Consider the following 20,592-nt stretch of genomic DNA (forward strand, 5'->3'; position numbering starts at 1 on the left):
ATAAGGCAGCTTCATGTGTTAATGTGTGTGACTTCTGAGAGGGTCTATTGGCAGGGCGCCTGTCACTCTCAGATAGGGTTGCCAACTGCCAGGTAGTAACAGGAGATCTCTTGCTAATTCAACTGATCTCCAGCCGATAGAGATCAGTTCACCTGGAGAAAAATGGCTGCTTTGGCAATTGGACTCTACGGCATTGAAGTTCCTCCCCTCCCCAAGCCCCGCCCTCCTCAGGCTCCGCCCCAAAAATCTACCGCCGGTGGTGAAGAGGGACTTGGCAACCCTACTTTTAGAGGGCCTCTGGGTAGGGTTGCCAGCCTCCAGGTAAGGCCTGGAGATCTCCCAGAATTACAACTTATCTCCAGACCACAGAGATCAGTTCCCTTGGAGGGAATTGCTGCTTTGGAGGGTAAACTTTATGGCATTATACCCCATTGAGGTATCTCCCCTCCCCAAACATTGCCCTCCCCGCCACCTCCTTCAAATCTCCAGAAATTTCCCAACCTAGAGTTGGCCACGGTACCTCTGGGAAACTATCATAGAACTACTACCAGGCATTGCCTGTGACCAGCTGGTAGGGTTGCCAACTGCCAGGTAGTAGCAGGAGATCTCCTGCTAATTCAACTGATCTCCAGTCGATAGAGATCAGATCACCTGGAGAAAAATGGCCACTTTGGCAATTGAACTCTATGGCATTGAAGTCCCTCCCCTCCCCAAACCCCACCCTCCTCAGGCTCCACCCCAAAAATCTCCCACCGGTGGCGAAGAGGGACCTGGCAACCCTACCAGCTGGGTACAGAACAGCAAGGATGAGATCTTAGCAGAGACGGCTCTTCTGCAGATGATGAACCCTGATGGGGAATTTATTGCAGGTTCCAACAAGGGTGGTCCAGTTATGCACTCCAAACAAATCAAAGCCATTAAAGTAATCCTCTATTAAAAGCTCGAGCTGAGACGTTTACCTAGTCTAAGTCACTTAAAGTCAGGCAAGTTCTAATGAGCTCATTAGGCATACAACTTTTATAGTTTTAATGACATCACAAAGTTACTAGAAAAGAAAAAAATTATCCCACCCAATTAGACATAAGCAAGTATTGACGTATTCATGCAGCTTAGAAATTGTATCTAGCTTGAAGCTACTAGGAGGAGGGTAAGTCAAAATTCTACTCTTTACCAGCACTGAAGGCCGGACGCTTTGTCTTCTTTGACAATTAGTCCTTTTTCAGCCCATTCCTGAGCTAAAAGGACAAAAGTCCTTAGGAGACCAGGAAGGGGCTGCGCCAGCACTGGGGGGCCCTGCGCCGGCGCCACTTATGCCATCCTTACCTTCTCCAGTCTTTCAAGGCCAAGAGACATCTTGGAACAGATAAAGAGCTTGGCCCCCTAATAAAACACCCACACTCATTATTGCAATCCAATCAACGCCTTTGGAATACAGAAATAGGAATCTGTATTCTGGGACAATGTTATATTTATTTGGCAATTGTTTTCCCAACAAGTAACAGAAGATTGGGGTAAGATTTTCATTCAGGCTGACAAACTGGCTTAGCAGGGTGACAGCCCAGAGAAGAGGATGAAGTCAAAAATAATGGTGTGATTCCATTAGGATAAAAAAGCCCATCTGACTACAATCCTTCCACTTGTTGCCAGGCTGGGGAGCTTCTCCTGATGGAAGGGCAGCAATTCCAGATGCATCGTGCACAGCTGGGAAGGACCTCCTAGCAGCGCAAACATCTGTCTCGGGGAATAAGGGAGCAAACAGCTGGAAGTGATTTGCAATGTGCCTTTTTGGAATGCTGAGCCAAGCTCCACTTCTGTACCAATCAACAAAATCTGCACGGGCCAACACCTAACACAGATGTTTTGCTCTGAAGTCCTTGTCTGGCAGCGAACACCTTCAGATAAAACCTTCCCTTTGCTATGCCTGGTATGCTGCAAACACTTTGATTCATTCCCAGCCAGAGCTCTAGCTCTGATTCTGGCTCTTGCAGTTCAGCAGGGGAGGCGGAGGAGGGTGAACAGATGCGAGGGAGGGACCACAGTGCTTTTGGGTAATGAAACGGTAGTGTTGAAAGAGGAAATGTCAACAAGGGCAAACTTTCTCATCTTTGCACAACCAGCTGCCCCTGCCAATATTTTCTGTTTTTTTTTTAACTACCATTAGGAGCCCTGCCCTCTTTGCTTCAGGACATGACCCTAAAGCAGGACTGGTTTCCCTGGAGAAAATGGCTGTTTTGAGGGGTGGACATTATACCCTGCTGAGGTCCCTCCTTCCCATGGCATTATACCCTGCTGAGGTCCCTTCCCAGGCTCCACCCCCCCCCAAATCTCCAGATTATTTCCCACAGACATGGAGCTGGGGGAAGGAGCGGCTGGGGCACAGGAAAGGGGGAGGGAGGGACAGGGTGCGTCATGCACGCACGCACACACCGAAGACAGGCACTGGTGGCCCCAAGGACAGTCAGAACGAATAAAAGAGACACTTCCAGGTACGGAGAAAAGGATTCAGCAAGCTTCCAGGAACCCCCCTCCCTGCCTCTCCACTGCTGGTGCAGCAGTTTTTTGGTTGCTTCTCAAAAGCCAACATGGGGAGGGGAGGTGTCAATTTTCTTTGGAGCAATCTGGTTGCAAGGGAAATGCCTTCTCCACTTGCACCCAAATTGTGTCCTGCAATCTCTTTTGTGCTTTGACTTTAGCCACTAATCACAACTTGGTGCATCTCTTCCCATACTATCTCCTCTCTTGCCCTTCCCTGTGCCAGTGCTTTGATCCCTTTTATGAGGAACAGATGGTGTTAGATGCTCATCGGGTGCTTGGATCTCTGAATAATTCCACTATTAAGTCTGATGTAATTTCTACCCACCCGAGTTGATAACATCTCCCAGGCTGTCCCCCCTGTTGCAGTTCCAGGTTCCTCAAATATAGGTTTCTAACTGTCAGGATCCGGGCCAGTACATGGCAGCGCAAATGGGCATGAGTCAACAATCAGGCACGGGTGTGAAAGATCTATCTGGCGGGAAGCGGCTCCAGCTCATGGATCAAGGAAGTGTCACAATCAATAAGTCAAGCAAGAGTTTTTCACCTAAGAAAGCAGCACACAAATCTGGCCAGGAAAGAGCACAGGCAGGGGTGGTGGAGTAGACAAGAAAAGAAGAGCAAAGCTAGATCTGAAAAAGAGAGAAGAGCAAAGCTAGACTGGAAAAAAAGACAGAGCCAGTGCTTAGCTAAAATGTCAACAAACCATTCACCAGGTTAGTTCCGACTCGACAGCTTTTATGCACACTTTCTTTATATATATATATATATATATATATATATATATATATATATATATATATATATATATATATATATAATTTTTCAATAATTGCTATACATCTCATTTGACAATACATCCTATATACCAATCTTTGACTTGATAAAAAATTAAAGAATTATTAGGTGTATGTCTTCAGTATTAAATATAATTAATTATAATTGACTTCCCCACCGACTTCCTCCCTCCCTACAAATATCTGGTATCTCCTTTGTATTAATATTTTCTAATCCTTATAAGTCATTATTTTAATGTTATACTTTCCCCTTATTTAATATATTTCTATGAGCAATAATAATATAATATTAATAATAAAGAGAGAGAAAAGGAAAAAATCATTTAAAAATCATTTAAAAAATAAAAACTATTCCTGTAGTATGGTCTGACAGCTCATTGTTTCTTGTCAAAAAGTGTTTGATATCTTCCAACGAATTGATGGCATGTTTAACTTGTTTATAGGTGAAGGTAAGTCCTTGTGGTAGCAACCAGCTGTATTTTATTCCCTTGTTTCTCAGTGTCTCAGCAAAATCTGTATAGATGGCTCTCTTTTCAATCAGGTGACGAGGAATGTCTTTGAGAATTATTAACGGTGTATCATCTACACTTAGATGATTCTCCAAATGAAGTTTCATAACGATATTTTTCATCCTGATGTCAAAGAAGGAGACCAAGATCTCTCTAGCTTTTGTTTTCTGTACTCGAGTTGACAAGGGGATTCTGTATATCTTGTTTATTGCATAATTTAATTCTTGTTCATTTAAATGAAATATATCAGCAAGCGATCTTATGATGGTCTCTCTGGTGCCCCCTAGTCTTTCAGGCAAATTACGTATATGCAGGTTAGATTCTCTCTGTTGCAGGTCCAAAACAGCTAGTTGATCCTTCACTCGCTCTTCCTGGAGTCGTATTGCTTCAATTTGTTGTGCTTGAGATTTCATGTCCATTTTAACTCCTTTCAATTCTTCAGTGTTGTTTTTAACTGAAGGTTCCATCTTATTCATGCCATTTTTCATTACTGTAATTTGATCCTTTATTTCCTTGATCTCATTTATTAAGCCATCAAATTTTTGCTAATAATTAAAGTCATTTGTATAGCTGATTGTTCTTGTTGCATGGAAACCTGTTCAAACTTCTTCTTTAATAATTCAGTTTGCATGGCCAACATTTCCTGTATCTTTTGATGATTACTTTCCATGATTGTCTGTGGCTTTTGTATTTTCCAGACTAGTAAGTTAAATATAAGCAGGCAACTCAGTGCAAAAAAGCTACTAAGTTGTTAGAAGGCTCTGGCTTGGATTTGGCGCTTGTTCCAGGAAGTATACAGAGAATTGTGAGACAGTGGGCTTTCCATCACTCCCACTCTATGATTAAAGAAGGTAGGATTTATTTTGCTGCTACACTGAGTGGGGCACATCCGGCCCAACAGCCCACTATGGTTTCCTGTCTTCCTAGAGAAGCCACTTCCTGAATGAAAATGTGGCTGGAGGACTCTCCTAAGGTAAAGGAATGGAGAATCAAAAGTAAAGGATTTCTCCTCCCCCTTCTACACCGCAGGCGCCGATTGGTAGCTATTTATGCCACTCAGTTCTTTCCGATTGTTTTGTTTGCCTGCTAATTCAGTTTTTAGTTTAATTAAATAGTCTTTTTAGTCGGAGTGTCATTTAGAATCCTGGGTGAAGGGGTGCAGAGTCTTTAGCCGATTTTTAAAAATTCCAGTCATTCAGAATCGGATTAGTTGACAAAAGGAGTTCATGTAACTTACTCGGTTGTTGGAAATCGGGGTTCTCTGTTATTAGCTTGTTCAATGTTTGGTAAAAGATAGAGGAGATCACAGCCTATTTCCATGAGACGTTCGTGGCGGTGGAATTCCTCCTCGGCCAACGGGACTTCAACCGACCCTCCTCCACATCAAGTAGCTCTTGTGGGAGGGGGGGTGGGAGTCAAACCGCTCTTCTTCAGCAGCAGGGGGTTGCCTGCATTCCGATCCACTATTTAGGATCGGAGTTGGGGCTTTTAAGGGGGCCCCCGGTTCAGAACGCCTCTTGGTTCCCTCGAGAGATCTTGGGGGACATGGCGCTGGGATCAGCTCTCTACCGGAAGTCTCAGCTTTTATGCACACTTTCATAGGCACATCAAGCTTTGTAGTAAAGATTGAAATTTCCCCACTATTTCCAGCAGTCTGTTCACACAGTGGCCAACCAGGTGCCTCTAGGAAGCCCCCAAACAAGACCACTGCAGGAGCATTGTCCTGCCTGTGTTCCACAGCACCTAAGATAAGATGCCCCTCTGATCCTGGAGAGAATAGGTATGCATCATGACTAGTATCCATTTTAACCAATAGCCATTAATACCCCTTTCCTCCATGAACATGTCCACTCCCCTCTTAAAGCCTTCCAAGTAGGCAGCCATCACCACATCTTGGGGCAGGGAGTTCCACAATTTAGCTATGTGTTGTGTCAAGAAATACTTCCTTTTATCTGTTTTGAATCTTGTGCCAGAGGCATGAGCCTCTTGGTGCGAGGGCACAAAGGCACTGGGCCTGGGGCCCTGAGCTGGGGCCCAGGCACTCTATGCACCTATATTCAGTGGCTCTGCATTTGTAATTATTCCTGAAGCCAAAAGTGCTGGCCAAGAAGGGAGGCTGTGAGACAGAGCCCTTGACTTAGCCACACAGGAATGAGAGGAAGAGAAGAAGGTAAACGGGTTGCACACAACGGGGAAACCAGTCCAGGTCAACTGGGAGCACAGAATGCAATGATGTTGAAGCAAAGAGACAAGTAGGGAAGCAGGGAGGCCAATGAGTGAGATTAAGGCTGTATATCCACAGGAATTGTCTGGTTTATGTCTGAATGGGATGCACACAGTGTTGGCTCACCCCACCAAGCAGCCTGCACACTGCAGATTCTTGTCTGAGACAGCACATTGCCAAGAGCTGCACTAAAATTTGCTGCATGGAAAGCACTTTGTGCAGGAAAAAGCATGAAGCCAACATGCAGTGAATTTCCATATACCGGTACATATAATTTGCTACATACACAACACTCTGAAAAAGCCACAATTCGCTCTGGCTTCCTAGCAGAGTACACTGTGTGTACATTAGGGTTGCCAACCTCCAGGTGGGGCCTGGAAATCTCCTGGAATTACAACTGATCGCCATATAATAGAGATCAGTTCTCCTGGAGAAAATGGCTGTTTTGGAGGGTGAACTGAATGGCATTATACCCCACTGAGGTCCTCCCCTCTCTGAAACCCATCCTCCCTAGGTCTACCCCAAAATCTCCAGGAATTCTACAGCCCAGAGCTGGCAACCCTAGTGTACATACATTGCCATATACATAGGCTGACCTGGATGGCCCAGGCTAGCTGGATTTCACTATATCTTGGAAGCTAAGCAGGGTCAGTCCTGGTTAATACTTGGATGGGAGACCACCAAGGAAGTCCAGGGTTGCAATAAGGAGGCAGGCAATGGCAAACCACCTCTGTTTATCTGTTGCCTTAGAAACCTTATGTGTGTGTAAAGTGCCGTCAAGTCGCAGCCGACTTATGGTGACCCCTTATAAGGTTTCCATAAATCAGTTTGACTCGATGGCACTTTCCACCACCAGGATTATCATACATAACAGTCCACATGTCACTTTCCAGGCAGGAAATGCATAATGCATGAATGTAGCTCTGAATCCTGCATTGCTGAGTCCCTTAGCTCCAACTGGCTCCCAAGTGTAGGCACAGTGGTAGAGCATCTGCTTGGCATGCAGAAGATCCCAGGTTCAATCCCCGGCATCTCCAGTTAAAGGGACTAGGCAAGTAGGTGATGTGAAAGACCTCTGCCTGAGACCCTGGAGAGCCGCTGCCGGTCTGAGTCGACAATACTGACTTCGATGGACCGAGGGTCTGATTCAGTACAAGGCAGCTTCATATGTTCATGTGTTCACTTCCTATACATTTGTAAGAAATTATCTCATTATACAAAAATAGTTCATGTTGAATCCCCCTGAGCCTCTGCACAGGGTTTATAATAACACAAAAACTGAGTTGCTGGATCAGAACAAAGACCCATCTGTTTCAAACAGTGGCCACTGAGAAATTCAAAAGCAGAGTATCATGTTTGTAGCCATGTTGTAGCATTCACCAGAAATACTCTGCTTCTGCACAGAAGCCCCATTTGGCTTCTTTTTCGTCTAGTCCTTTTAAAAATTGACCATCAGTTCTAGCCATATCTGTGGACCCCTGTGCATGCAGAAAATCACATGGTACACATTTCAGGACTGGACAGTTTCACACAGCAGGTGTAGTGAAATGTGATCCTCTGCTAGGCCCAAGGGAGAAGGGAGGGGCCAGTAGTCCTAACAGAATAGCGGGAAAGAGAAACTCCGCACAGGAAAGGAACCCAGAGGAGAAAGCTGTTCTGTTTTCTGTTTACAATGAATAGTTAGTGTTGAAAAAGCATGGCATCTCTGGCAATCATCTGACAGCAGGTAAGGGGATTGTGGGCTTAAGCGCTCTGGCATTAAAAAGAAAAAACTCCACACGTGTTAAACAGAAATGGTATATCAAGAAAAAGGCAAGATGCAAATCCTATCCATGACATACTAGTTTACATCTGGGCAGCTTGCACTGACAAGGGAAAGCATTCAAACATGCAGCTGTATGATGGATAGTGAATAAGGAAATGGCATGTTGTTGTTGTTTACATATTTATACTCTGCTTTTCTCCCCAACACGGATTCAAAGTGGTTTATAACATGATTCTCTCCTGTTCCTTTTTTTTCCTCACACCTACAGCCGTGGTACCCAGCCTGCTGGGGGTAAAGGGGAGATGACTGGGAAAGGCACTGGCAAACTACCCCGTAAACAAAGTCTGCCTAGGAAACCTCGGGATGTGACGTCACCCCATAGGTCAGGAATGACCCGGTGCTTGCACAGGGGACCTTTACCTTTTTACAGCAGTGGTGAGGCAAGTTAGCCCAAGGTCATCCAGAGAGCTTCCCAGGCTAAATGGCCATTCGATTCTGGGTCTCCCAGATCATAGATGGGCACTCAAATCATGACACCGCGCTCGGTCTCAGTAAGGCAAACTGTATGAATAATAATAGTCAACGACACTGATCTGTACCATTGGTGACAGATGCAGTCAGCCATCCTCAAACTGCAGCCTTCCAAGACTCGGAGAAACCCCAGGCAGGCTGAAAAACAGGAGATTCATTCAGCCCTTGGTCAGCCATCATACACAGTTGTGGCTGCATTCATCTGGGTAGGTCACACATTGGGAAAGAGTGGTAAAGAGCTAAATTTGGGCCAGGAAGACCTGGATTCAAATTCTGGCTTGGTCTTGGTGCACGGAAAGACTCTGAGCCAGCTTCTCTCTCTCATTATTCATTCATTCATTCATTCATTCATTGGCCAGCTTGGTGTAGTGGTTAAGAGTGGTAGAATCTCATTTGGAGAAACGGGTTTGATTCCCCACTCCTCCACACAAGTGGTGGACTCTAATCTGGTGAACTGGGTTGGTTTCCCCACTCCTACACATGAAACCAGCTGGGTGACCTTGGGCTAGTCACAGCTCTCTCCGAAGTCTCTCAGTCCCATCTACCTCACAAGGTACCTGTTGGGGGGAGAGGAAGGGACTGTGATTATAATCCACTTTGAGATTCCTTAAAGGTAGAGAAAAGCAGGGTATAAAAACCAACTCTTCTCCTTCTTCTTCTTGTATCCTGCTCTATTTCCCGGCCAAGGGGAACCTTGCCCTCCCTTCCAGGGTTGTGATGAGAATAAATGAGTAAAAGACTCATTTAACATTGGTGTGAGCTTCTTGGAAGAAAGGTTGAACGAAACGTGATAAACAATTATTATTATTATTATTATTATTATTATTATTATTATTATTATTATTATTATGTGCATGTTTCTAAATGTTAAAGTAAAGAGAGAACTTTGGAGGTGGAACCGCATAATGGGCTATGGTTTTCCTTCACCAATAAATCTAGTTCAGTCTGCATCTTATTGCTCCAGCTCCTTGGGGCTTGTTTGGTGTGGGTTTTTGTTTTGCTTTTTTAATGGTAGCTGGTAGACAAAATCAATCACACAAGCGGTAATCCCTTGCAAATGGAACTTAATAGATTTTTTTGAAAAGGCAGTTTATTGACCCACTAGACCTTAATGGCCCAGGAGCTGCTCGAGTCTGGCACGCAGACTTGCCAGCAGACCGTTTGTGAATGCACACCAATCAAAAAAAGGGTAGTAAAAACCCTTTTAAGTGGCAGGCACTCCAAAAACACAACAGAGACTTGCCAGCATTAGAGCCTTTGCTATTTACATTAGAACCTCACATGCCTGTATGAGCGAGACGCTGAATGGAACAGCCGGCAGGGAGCCAACCTCTTCCCTGCCATAGCTGAAGGGGATGACATCACCCGAAAAGTTGGGGGAGCTGTTAAGTGTCCTACAGAGTCTTCACAGATGGAGAAGAGCAAGAGGAGAAGAAGAAGAAGAAGACAAAGAAGAAGACGAAGAAGAAGACGAAGAAGAAGACGAAGAAGAAGACGAAGAAGGAGACAAGAAGACGAAGACGAGTTGGTTTTTATATGCCGACTTTCTCTACCACTTAAGGAAGAATCAAACCGGCTTACAATCACCTTCCCTTCCCCTCCCCACAACAGACACCCTCTGAAGTAGGTGGGGCTGAGAGAGCTCTAAGAGCTGTGACTAGCCCAAGGTCACCCAGCTGGCTTCATGTGTGTAGGACAGGGGAAACAGATCCAGATCACGAGATTAGCCTCCGCCGCTCATGTGGAGGAGTGGGAAATCTGGTTCTCCATATCAGAGTCCACCGCTGCACCGCTCTGACTAGTGATTTAAATCGATTTGGTTTAAATAAAACCCACCCTGTTGGTGGCACATCAGGGAGGTCCCTGAAAAGTTAATGGCTAGGCACAACCACAACAGTGGTCAGAATGGCTCCTAACCACTTTCAAGGCAAGTGCCCTCCCAAGAGCCTGGATGTGGCAGATGGACACGGGCATCTTGCCACAATACCTTCAAAAGCGTCTGGGAGGGGGCCAATGAAGACACATAGATCTCTACCCCAGGATATCAAGGAGGAGAGCCAGCTTGAGAAAGATAAACTAGGGGCCCATAAACCATGTCCCAAACTGAGACCCCCCCCATAGCTAAGGTTGCCAACCTCCAGGTACTAGCTGGAGATCTCCTGCTATTACAACTGATCTCCAGCTGCTAGAGATCCATTCACCCGGAGGAAATGGCCGCTTTGGCAACTGAACTCTATGGCATTGAAGTCCCTCCCTTCCACAAACCCTGCCCTCCTCAGGCTCCACCCCAAAAACCTCCCGCCGGTGGTGATGAGGGACCTGGCAACCCTCCTCATAGCTTTTACAAGTGGTTCGCCTGGTGGTTTCACTCAGTTGAGATCCAAAGGTATCAGTGAGCTAAAACTCCAAATGTCATGAAACACCTCCCGGCTTCACAAGACCAGATGTCCTTCCTCTCCCTCTTGACCTCTGCTGAAATCATTCAATGCTGTGTCTGAGACCAGCTCTAGGGCCAGGCCAACTGAATGACTGCTAGGGACAGCACAATGAAGAGGCTCCTGATACACCTCAGCAGCTCCACTTGCTCCCAGCCCTCAGAAGCAAAGGAGATGACGGGAAACACCCTCCTGATCTGCACCACCTAATTGACAGCAACACAGGTCCTGGAGAGGATAGGTGTACCTTGCTTGGGGTGACAAAATACCAACTGGCTCTGCCTGCATCAAATATTGGAGGAGGATAACAAAGGTATTCTGTACCAGAGCCAACAAGTTGCTGTATCTTGTCTTTTTCATTTGTCCCCCATGCTCTCTCTAAGGCCATTTATGCTTGGTAATTAGCAGCGCGTTCCAGGCTGAAGTGCCCCACATATTTTTTTGAGTTTTTCACGCTGAACCATCATTCAGGAAGTGGCTGTGAAGCCGGCACATACCTGCTTCGCATTTCTTAAGAGCCCCTTTAACGCGACCTTTTGTGTTTGCTCCGTCCCTGCCTCGAAGAATCCCCTCTAGGAAGCATACAAAATCACAGCCACACATTAGCTATGCAAACGGCGATTGCTAATGGCTATGGAAACAAAGGAACAAAGGAGCAGGTGAGTGGGGAGGTGGAATTTCTCCTTTTGCATTGGGACAGTGAATGGGCATTTTAAAGGTTGCATTTTTAAAAAGGCTTTGAGCAAGCATCAAAATTGACCCTGCATAAATGGCCAATGTATTCCTCACCTGCTTCTATGCTGCTCTTTGCATGTCTGCAATCCATAAAAGGCAATGTTCAGTAGACAAATAATACAGGATGACCAACACAATGGCTAGTTCAAGCAATAAGCAGGGATGCCCTAGCAAGGCGCATTTATTTATGGGCAGACATGCTAACTCCCCCCTGGAATCGACAGCTGCACGCACCTACTTGCATACAACTTTGATAGGCTACCTTACCCTTACTTGCAAGTAAAATTACTCATACAGCCTTAATGGGCAGCCCATGGCACTAATTCACATGCATTTTCTCATGGGTAGGTGTACCCCTGTGGCTTCACCCAAAATTACAATACCCTGTCCACTGTATGCTGAGATAGTTCAAAGGGCACCTCTTTAATGAGGTACGGCTACAAAAATAGCAGGAAGTGGAACCCTAAACAGAGATATCATCACCCTAAATGAGGGACAGACAGCAGCTGCCCATGTTATGTCACAAGACAACACAGCCAGCATGGTCACAGCCAGAGAACTGCTTTCGTTTTCTTGGCACTGACACATTTGAGCCAAAGTTGTACACTAGTCCCAGCTGCATTTAGTCACTTTTCTGCCTTACGACCATAACAACATCCTGCTCATCTGGTTTTCACAGGGGAGAGCTCAAGACCCCAACCCAATTCAAGCCACAAGGAAACAAGGAGTTAAGATACAATTAGTTCCATAAGGTTGAGGATGTGCACTCCAATGGAAAGTGGGATGCGCATTCCATTCAAAACCATGCAGGGTGGATGGATGGCTTCCTAGCTCAGGTATACACCTGTGAGTGCACCCAATAGCGCATCACAGCATTAAACTGAATCAGACCATTCATCTATCAAGGTCAGTATTGTCTACTCTGACTGGCAGCAGTTCCCCAAAGTCTCAGGCAGAGGTCTTCCATATCACTTAGTTCAATACTTTTTTTTCCACTGGAGATGCCAGGGACTGAACCTGGGGCCTTCTGTGTGCAAAGCATGAACACACATGAACACATGAAGCTGCCTTCTACTGAATCAGACCCTTGGTCCATCAAAGTCAATATTGTCTACTCAGACCACCAGCAGCTCTCCAGGGTCTCAGGCAGAGGTTTTCACATCACCTGCTTGCCCGGTCCCTTTAACTGGAGATGCCAGGGATTGAGCCTGGGACCTTCTGTGTGCCAAGCAGATGCTCTACCACTGAGCCACAGCACCCACTCACATTCATTATTACAAGCCTCCTACTCTGGCATGTGATACACACATGAACACCATTTACAGGCATGGATCTCCTTAGCAGGATCGATATGCAAGTTTCTTCCACATATTCAGGTTCAATACTACACATGAATTACACTGCAATCCTAAGCACAGATACACTCTTCTTTGCCCACTGACTTCAATGTACTTAGAAGAGGGTAACTCTGCTTAAGACCGCAGTGGTATTTACCACGCAGATCCAAGTTGAGGGGAGCTTACACCATTAGTACTCCGCACCATGCCATTTCTGGCAACAGTCAAATGGAGTCAATGGCCAATTGTAGAGATCTGCAGAATCAATATTTGTGTTATGTGTGGGACTAGCACCGTCCAAGGTTTTGCTCTTTTTTGGCCGACTGTCTCGTGCTAAGCCTAGCAGAACGAAGCCAGCAGAGATCTGGACCATGAGATCTGCTGAAAGGTGTAAAACAATCGTTAAGATACAGCCGTATAAAACATGTCCAAAATTGATGAGTGTTAGAAGGATGATGGACCGTAGGTAACCAACAGAGCCAGCAGAACAGAAAGTGTAAATTCCCGGTACTGACCCTGCAGACAAAACTGACTGAGAAGCCAATAGAGGCCCATTAGGTCAGGGGAAACCAAAAGGCAGCCTGAAGAAATGACCATACCCTGGAGCATGGGAGGGCGGCGTAGCCCTGGGAATCTACAGCGCTGCAGTCCTGCGTGGCTCACCACAAGGGATTAGAGCTCAGATCCGGAAATTCCTGTTTTGAGTCCCGGTGGTTCCTGACGGCAAGAGCCGAAAATTTCCTACATCCTTCACTAAGGTCTTTGCCATGATTAATTCAGTACAAGAGCCAAGTCTATTTGTTTCTGACCTCCTTTTATTACAGGAACTCGCCAGCGCTGCTATCTCTGGCGACAAAAGCTCTTTCTTCTATACTCTTTCATATATTATATTAGATTCTAAATATATGAATCCCAATCCTTATTTAGAGCCAATGGCCTTGGCATTCCTGGTTTGGAGCTCTGTGCGCACAGGCCGTTTACCATTTTCTCTTGTACATAGAAGGGTCCTTGGGATAATTTACTACGAAAGATTTGCAATGTAAAAATCATATTTTTAAACTCTATACCATTAAAAAAATTGAAAATCCAAGACTACTTCAGCTCCCACAATGTTTCCCTTGGCAGCGGAGGTTCCCTGGTGCTTGGATTTCTCTCTCCCATGGCCTCTTTTATGCTTGTTTGGAGTGAAGGGTTGTGGAGCCTCTGGGTCCCACAGCCTCCGGCCTGCCCACCCCCACCCCACCCCCGGTGTCTGAACAGGAACAATTCCTATTTCCTAAAATAATGGCCTCTGCTGAGCCAAAGCAAACTAAAAACAATGTATCGTTTAAGCAACACTAACAGTTTTCAGCAGAACCTGCCAACCAAAATGCTAGCTAAATCCTTCCAGTGAGGCTTTCTACTGGACTTCAAGGAATCCCACAAACTCCAATTGCTAATATTCATCTTTATTTTTGGATCGGCATTTTTGGAAGAAGAAAAAAACACACACCCTTGCTGGGGGCCAGAGAAAGGAAGCAACAGTATCTCTAAGACAGGCGCCTTCTCTCTCACAGTCTGCACTGGAAGGTACGGCCAGAAAGGGTTATGTGGCTGCATGCAGACACTGAGCACTTTTTACAAGGGACCCACATTCAAAGGTGCACACAGTCACTGGCTCATGAGAAAACTAGAAGTTGGGAGGAAATAGCCACACTACAGATTTAAAAACTGATTTCTCATTCCCTCTTCCCATGGCACCCTGGAATTTCAGTACGTCTTTTCATTTTATCCCTTTTCTCTTTTGCTATTAAGTCACACCTGACGTATGGCGAACCTGTAGGATTTTCAAGGCAAAAGACTTCAGGGGTGGTTTGCCATTGCCCGCCTCCATGTCATGCCCCTGGTATACCTTGGAGGTCTCCCATCCAAATATTTGCCATGGTCAAGGCGGAGAGTGTATGACTGGCCCAAGGTTACCCAGCAAGTTTCCATGGCCGAGTGGGGATTCGAACCTGGGTTTCCCAGTTCCTAATCCAACACCTTAACCACTACACCACACTGGCTCTCCTATAATACATCACTACAAGCTACAATTCCTACTGTTTTGGAGGGGGAGTCATATGTGGGGTGTATGTGTGTTATGTGCTGTCAAGTTTCTTCCGACTTATGACAACCCTATGAATAAATGACCTCCAAAACATCCTATCAGTAACAGCCTTGCTCATGTCTTGCAACCTGAGGGCTGTGGCTTCCTTGACTGAGTAAATCCACCTTCTGTTGGGTCTTCCTCTTGTCATGCTTTCTTAACTTTTCTTTGCACTACGATTCAGAGGGCACAAAAAGAAGCGGTCAGAGGGGAGAGGCAGGGAAGCTGCCTTCCTCAAGCGCAATTCCACCTGCACTGCTTAGCATCCAAACTGTCATTTATCAACAGAGGGGCCCAAGATCATAGTAAGTGCAACAGACAGCGGCAGAGGTTTTATGATGAGCACCCAAATTCTCATGGCCCTTGAATATTACTTAGGTTTTAGATGGAGACTGATTTAATACCAGAGATGCAGTGGAAGTTGCTTTAACATTGTGGGAATACTGTGTACAGTTCTGGTCACCACACCTAAAAAAGAATATTACAGAGCTTGAAAAGGTGCAGAAAAGAGCAACCAAAATGATTAGGGGACTAGAGCAACTGCCCTATGAGGAGCAGTTAAAACGCTTAGGGCTGTTTAGCTTGGAAAGAAGGCGGCTGAGGGGAGACATGATAGAGGTCTATAAAATTATGCATGGTTTGGAGAGAATGGACCGGGAGAGGTTTATCTCCCTCTCCCATAATACTAGAACGCGGGGTCATCTGCTGAAGCTGGAGGGTGAGAGATTCAAAACAGATAAAAGGAAGTATTTTTTCACACAACACATAGTTAAATTGTGGAACTCCCTGCCCAAGGATGTGGTGATGGCTGCCAACTTGGAAGGCTTTAAGAGGTGAGTGGACATGTTCATGGAGGAAAGGGGTATTCATGACTACTGGTTAAAATGCATAATAGTCATGATGCACACTTATTCTCTCCAGGATCAGAGGAGAAAGCCTATTATACTAGGTGCTGTGGAACACAGGCAGGATAAATGCTGCTGCAGTCGTCTTGTTTGGGGGCTTCCTAGAGGCACCTAGTTGGCCACTGTGTGAACAGACTGATGGACTTGATGGGTCTTGGTCTGAACCAGCAGGGCTTTTCTTGTGTTCTTATGTTATCATTGACTGGCTTCATTCCAAGGCACTGTTTTTTGGGACAGAGGCTGTGTGTTCACACCACTCACATAACATGGGCAGCCCATTCCTGAAGGGGTGTGTATGGATGCACGGCGGCCAGGAACACCACAGCCGCAATGCCTTCACAGAGGCTTCCCAGCTGCTGCAGAGAAAACAATTTAAAATGTAAAATGGGGGGAATGCGCCCAAAGAAAACAGTGAGGCTAAGCCACCAAAAAAGGTGACATCCTCCCAGGATTGAAACGTTTAAGTGTTTTACAAGTCCAATCTCAATCTTGGTTCAAAAAGGTGGCATAGCAATGCTGCAACTTGAGGGACAGTCCCAGGGCGAAAGGGGTTGGGATGCTGCCTAAAGGCAGCCCTGCCCCCATAACGCCCCCTCACATGCTGGTGCGGGCTCCCACTTGTGGGATTTCGCTCCCAGTGTGGCTTTGCTGGTGGCGAAGCCCCACACAGCGGCTAGGCTTACCGGCGGCTGCGTGAATGCTCCCCGTGCCAGCGTAAGTGCCCCTTATTCTGGGATACCTGGGCACGTACATCGGCACAGGGTCACACCAGCTCCTGTGCCAATTCGGCCCTCTCCCTTCAGGATGGCGCTCTTAGAATGCCAGTCTGTTGTCACTCTTCTGAGTTCCAACATAGCGAGAATACCTGAAATTTAAAGGTTTATTTATCCAATTTTCCTGAACTACTTGTAGCGCCCATAAGTGAATCAGCCAATGTAGGTTTTGTATTCCTTGGTGGTCTCCCATCCAGTTACTAACTGGGGCTGACCCTGCTTAGCGTCTGAGAGCTAACAAGATCAGGCTATGGGCCTCCCTATGTGTGTGTGTGTCAAGTGCCGTCAAGTCGCAGCCGACTTATGACAACCCCTTTGGGGGGTTTTCAAGGCAAGAAACTAACAGAGGTGGTTTGCCAGTGCCTTCCTCTGCTCAGCAACCCTGGTATTCCTTGGTGGTCTCCCATCCAAATACTAACCGGGGCTGACCCTGCTTAGCGTCTGAGAGCTAACAAGATCAGGCTATGGGCCTCCCTATACCCGTGGCAAAACATAACAACTGAAAAGAAATAGTCTAACTATTTTGTAATGATTTTTCTTTCATATCAACTGTGACTTCAAAAAGTCTGTAAATCACTTTGAGAACTTGTTGAATCGAAAAAAAAGTTAAATACATCAAGATAAAATACATACAAATAAATGTGCATTGCAGAAACCCCTTTAAGCCTCAGGCAAGAGCTTCCAACTCAGCCCTAGATATAGACAGGAATGCAGGTTGAAGTACACAGCATTCAATCAATGATGGCCAATATGTGCGGCTGCGTAATGAGCCGGGGGGAACCCACCACCACCCAAATTGTGCTCCCCGCTCCCCTCTACACTTCCAACACACAACATTTGCCCACAGCTGCTATCCCACTAAAATCAACACTTTCCATTGACATTTCTTCTACTACACATTTCCTACGCACGTGACCTTCAACAGTGTCACTTCTACGAGAGGCAAAAGGCGGTTATGTGCTACGTGCATGCATTTTTTTTTTTACTATAAACAATCCCCGTCCTCATTGCATGAGGTGGTCCTCTTTGAGGAGACACAGACCATTCTGACAGGTGGAGCTAGCAAGTAGAAAGGTAGCCTTTGGCTACCAGGGGTCACAGGATGGCAGCATCTAAATTTTGCAAATTAAGAAACGGCATTTAATCCAGACGTGGATCTGGGAGACCTGTGGGCTCTGGCAGGAAGCTCCCTGCAGACTTAATTGAATACTTCTGAGTCTTAGTTCACCATCTGCTGCATGAGAATAATAAGTTATGTGCACACATTTTTAAGAAGCGCTGTACCAAACTCTTCTCACACATATATATGCTAGATAGACAGATAGACAGAAGCTCTATCCATTGCATTGTTCTGACCAAGAAACAGAACCTAGCATGAGACCTTGTGAACAAGGCCAAGTTTTACCTTAAATCGCTGAAATCACCAGGAGTAGGTAACGTCCCCTTGAACCCAGTCAAGTGCCACAATGGCCGTCCACACACAAACATACCTCACAGCTGTTTCAACACTTAAAAAGATGTGGAAGGCAACAAGAGGCCCTCAGCCACTCGGTGGCGCTTTTAAGTCCCTTCAAAATGGCACCAGCAGTGTCCATGGATCAGGCCTGAGGATGCCATCATGTCTAGTTTGGCCCTTAGACAGCTGCTGGAATGGTTCCTCAAAGCACACCCATTCACATTACCCCTCTGAAGCAAATCGCTATCATTCGTTTCCTGTAGAGAAAATCACAGCCTTGTCCAAGAAGAACACAGTTGCAAGAGTGGCCAAACTGGGATTCCAACCATGACACTGGAGGGCCCGTCTGCCACAAATAGCAGTGCCCTATAAGATGTCACTGTACAGAGGAATGGCCCTGCACCCCTTGCCAGGCTCCTTCTCTGCAATACACAAACTCACTCATAAACACACACACGTCATAATGACATATCTATTTAATGTAAGGATATATTCAAGGAGCCCTGCAGGGTCAGACCAATGGGGGGGAGGAGAAAGAAGAGGAGGAGGAAGAAGAAGAGGAGGAAGAGGAAGAAGAGGAGGCGGAAGAGGAAGAAGAGTTGGTTTTTACATGCTGACTTTTTCTACCACTTAAGGAAGAATCAAACCAGCTTACAATCACCTTCCCTTCCCCTCCCCACAACAGACACCCTGTGAGGTAGGTGGGGCTGAGAGTGTGTGACTAGCCCAAGGTCACCCAGCTGGCTTCATAAGTAGGAGTGCGGAAACCAACCCGGTTCACCAGATTAGCGTCCGCCACTCATGTGGAAGAGTGGGGAATCAAACCCGGTTCTCTAGGTTAGAGTCCACCGCTCCAAAACCACCGCTCTTAAACACGCTGGCTCTCAATAGGTCCACCCAGTCTAGCATTCTGTTCCCAAGGGAGACCAGCCAGACTCGTTCAGGACGCCCACAAGCAATGGCCTCCAGTTGCTCCACAGCTCCCTCTAATCAGAGGTACAGCCTCGCTGCAAAAGCCTGGCTTAGACCCAGCCAGCGGCAGCAGCACAGGCTCTGGAGGGGATGGGTGCCCCTTGCTCGGAGTGACCTTACGTAAATGATTTCGCTTAAACAGCCAAAAGGCCACAAGCAGCACCGCACTAATATAATCCCCCCAAATTAACCCTTTTTACATTAAATTACCGCCCTCAAAAATGTAGCCACTAATAATGTAGTTCTTTTATCTGTGCCAAACAGCTTTGCGGGGAGAAACAAAAATGTATAAAGTAAAAGTCACTCTAAATACGTCCACCTCAATCATCCCAACAACAGCAGTCCAGCAAAAGACGTTCCAGGGTCTCTAGGGGGCCATCCCCACATACGCAGCTTCTGTCTGAACAGGGAACAGCTGCAAAGCGTCCTTCGGTAACCATAGACGGGAAAGCGTTCAGCCAAGCCAACATAGACCAAACACTGAACATGAGTCAGCAGTGTGATGCTGTAGCTCAAAAGGCAAATGCGATCTTGCACTGTATCAACAGAAGTATAGTGTTCAAATCACGCGAAGTGCTGGTATCGCTTTACTCTGCTCTGGCTAGACCTCACCTAGAGTACTGTGTTCAGTTTTGGGCACCACAATTTAAGAAGGATGTAGACAAGCTGGGACGTGTCCAGAGGAGGGTAACAAAGATGGTGAGGGGTCTGGAGACCAAGTCCTATGAGGAAAGGTTGAAGGAGCTGGGTATGTTTAGCCTGAAGAGGAGAAGACTGAGAGGGGATATGATAACCATCTTCAAGTACTTGAAGGGTTGTCATATAGAGGAGGGTGCCGAGTTGTTTTCTGTTGCCCCAGAAGTTCGGACCAGAAACAACGGGTTGGAATTAAATCAAAGGAGTTTCCGTCTAGCCATTAGGAAGAATTTTCTAACAGAACAGCTCCTCAGTGGAACAGGCTTCCTCAGGAGGTGGTAAGCTCTCCTTCCCTGGAGGTTTTTAAGAAGAGGCTAGATGGCCATCTGCCAGCAATGCTAATTCTATAACCTTAGGCAGATGATGAGAGGGAGGGCATCTTTGCCATCTTCTGTTGGAAGTGAAGGACTTTGCGCTGTCTCTTAACCTCAGACTCCAGAGGGGGACAAGACTAGTGAGTTAGAGAGATAGAGGGGACAAGACACTGGGGCATCCTTTCTCTACTGCTCTGATCTAGCCCTTTGATATGTAGATTGCTACTCTTAGGGAAACTTCCTTCCTTCCTGTTTCTTCCCCACCTCCTCACACACACTGGCACTCTTCTCCATCTTGCCACCATGAGGGAAGGACGCATGTCCTGGATCTCCCTCCATTCTAGTTAGTTGGAATAGATAGGCAACTATACTTTATCCTAACCAGAAATGGATTTCCTACAATAAATGAAGTATATTAGTTAAATAGACAAAAGACTCCTAGCAATTTTGTTCCTGGTACACACAGAGATTTGAATGGGCTTC

At 46.1% G+C, this 20,592-nt stretch overlaps 1 protein-coding gene across 1 annotated transcript in view; it reads right to left on the bottom strand.

Annotated features, from left to right (window-relative positions):
• PAPPA2 (pappalysin 2) overlaps positions 1 to 20,592 on the bottom strand; it is a 153,570-nt gene that overhangs the window by 114,978 nt on the left and 18,000 nt on the right. The gene's annotated exons all lie outside the window — the stretch shown is intronic.

Source organism: Euleptes europaea, chromosome 2 (assembly GCF_029931775.1).
Source record: "Euleptes europaea isolate rEulEur1 chromosome 2, rEulEur1.hap1, whole genome shotgun sequence".
In the NCBI taxonomy this organism is placed as follows: Eukaryota; Metazoa; Chordata; class Lepidosauria; order Squamata; family Sphaerodactylidae; genus Euleptes; species Euleptes europaea.